The sequence below is a fragment of the Pan troglodytes genome, chromosome Y (assembly GCF_028858775.2).
Source record: "Pan troglodytes isolate AG18354 chromosome Y, NHGRI_mPanTro3-v2.0_pri, whole genome shotgun sequence".
NCBI lineage: Eukaryota > Metazoa > Chordata > Mammalia > Primates > Hominidae > Pan > Pan troglodytes.
In genome coordinates this window covers 20,017,575-20,019,949 of record NC_072422.2, presented here as the reverse complement: position 1 = coordinate 20,019,949, position 2,375 = coordinate 20,017,575, and the positions used below count along the sequence as shown (strand labels likewise).

Below are 2,375 nucleotides of genomic sequence, written 5' to 3'. Positions count from 1 at the left end.
ACATTTTAAATTGGTAATACACCAAGAGGTCAGATGTTTGGGTCAGATTGCTAGCTAGCTCCTCAACTGGCTAAATCTGTAATAATTGGCAAAGTATTTGACCTAACTGTAATTGATTTTTTATTTGTGGATTTACTAATGCTACCCTCTAAGGAAACTAACTCTGATATTAATTAGATTACCTCAAAAACTTGTTCTGAATGGCACATATTAGACAGTAAAACATTAGCTACTACTACATATTATCAATTATTTTCATCTGCTTATTTTTAAAGCTCATAGTGCACATGATAAAATTCCAGAAGACCGAGAATGGCTGTTAGATACAATAGAATGCTCTAAGAGTCACTATCAAAAATGAGCATATCCGTGCATAAAATGTGTGGTAGCTTTATTTAGCAGTTATTTCATTGTTTACCATAGTGTTTTTTCTTACAATTTTGTAGAAGCCTGTGTCAGAATTAAGAACTTTTTTAGAAGCGAATAATCATGGATGATTGAAATTAACATTTTAAGCTGATACTGAAAATTATTCTATTACATTTCTATTTGTATTTTCTTTCAAAGGCTAATGGAAGTCTTAAAAAGAAAGTGGATACTTCCCTGCCAGGGAAGATACCGTGATCATGAAGGTGGCTTTCCCAGGGAAAGGCCTATATGTTGCACTCTAGATGTGCTGACCCGTGAGATTTCCCCAAATGTGGGACACTCAAATGCATAATTTGTGGAAGTGAAGGACTGTGTTTGTGCTTTCACATGGGAAAAAAAAGAGAGAGAAAATAAAATTGAGTCATTTAGTGGATATAGAAAATTGAAAGGAAACCATATACTGGAAACAATTCAATATGCCTACAAAAATTGGTGTCCTCCAGTACAAAACAATACAACATCAAATGGTTATTTCTTAGAAAGATCAAATAGTGCTAGGATGATACTCGCAAATGCTTGAGAACTTTGTCTAGATGAGGTGGCTGGGGGAAGCCCCCAAAAGGCAGCAGATAAATCTGGGAAAAACAGAGGTAATTTTTAAATGCATAAGCCAATGTTTATGTATTAATATTGCCCTTAAAAATATTTACTTTGTGAAATGAATAGCATTGGTTTGTTTGTTCTTAAAAAGTAGTTTCCTTTCGGAAGCAACTTGTGTGAAATGGCCTATAAATTATGTAGCTAAAATAATTCAGATTTTTTCCCTAAATTATAAATCATTTGAGGAAGTGTAAACATGTTATAGATGTCAGCTTTCTTGTATTTCTTAACAGTTTATTCTAGAGGAGCCAAGATGGCCGAATAGGAACAGCTCCGGTCTACAGCTCCCAGCGTGAGCGACGCAGAAGACGGTGATTTCTGCATTTCCATCTGAGGTACCGGGTTTATCTCACTAGGGAGTGCCAGACAGTGGGTGCAGGCCAGTGGGTGCGCGCACCGTGCGTGAGCCGAAGCAGGGCAAGGCATTGCCTCACTTGGGAAGCGCAAGGGGTCAGGGAGTTCCCTTTCCGAGTCAAAGAAAGGGGTGACGGACGCACCTGGAAAATTGGGTCACTCCCACCCGAATATTACGCTTTTCAGACCAGCTTAAAAAACGGCGAACCACGAGATTATATCCCACACCTGGCTCGGAGGGTCCTACGCCCACAGAGTCTCGCTGATTGCTAGCACAGCAGTCTGAAATCAAGCTGCAAGGCGGCAGCGAGGCTGGGGGAGGGGCGCCCGCCATTGCCCAGGCTTGATTAGGTAAACAAAGCAGCCAGGAAACTCCAACTGGGTGGAGCCCACCACAGCTCACGGAGGCCTGCCTGCCTCTGTAGGCTCCACCTCTGGGGGCAGGGCACAGACAAACAAAAAGACAGCAGTAACCTCTGCAGACTTAAGTGTCCCTGTCTGACAGCTTTGAAGAGAGCAGTGGTTTTCCCAGCACGAAGCTGGAGATCTGAGAACGGGCAGACTGCCTCTTCAAGTGGGGCCCTGACCCCTGACCCCCGAGCAGCCTAACTGGGAGGTACCCCCCAGCAGGGGCACACTGACACCTCACACGGCAGGGTATTCCAATAGACCTGTAGCTGAGAGTCCTGTCTGTTAGAAGGAAAACAAACAGAAAGGACATCCACACCGAAAACCCATCTGTACATCACCATCATCAAAGACCAAAAGTAGATAAAACCACAAAGATGGGGAAAAAACAGAACAGAAAAACTGGAAACTCTAAAACACAGAGCGCCTCTCCTCCTCCAAAGGAACGCAGTTCCTCACCAGCAACGGAACAAAGCTGGATGGAGAATGACTTTGACGAGCTGAGAGAAGAAGGCTTCAGACGATCAAATTACTCTGAGCTACGGGAGGACATTCAAACCAAAGGCAAAGAAGTTGAAAACTTT

The 2,375-nt window shown here is 42.8% G+C and overlaps 1 non-coding gene across 1 annotated transcript; it reads left to right on the top strand.

The window, feature by feature from the left end:
* The first annotated feature begins 595 nt into the window (after positions 1-595).
* LOC112209678 (U1 spliceosomal RNA) lies at positions 596-755 on the top strand. The gene has a single exon (XR_002944531.1). It is a non-coding gene; the product is annotated as a U1 spliceosomal RNA (small nuclear RNA).
* Positions 756-2,375: the final 1,620 nt, after the last annotated feature.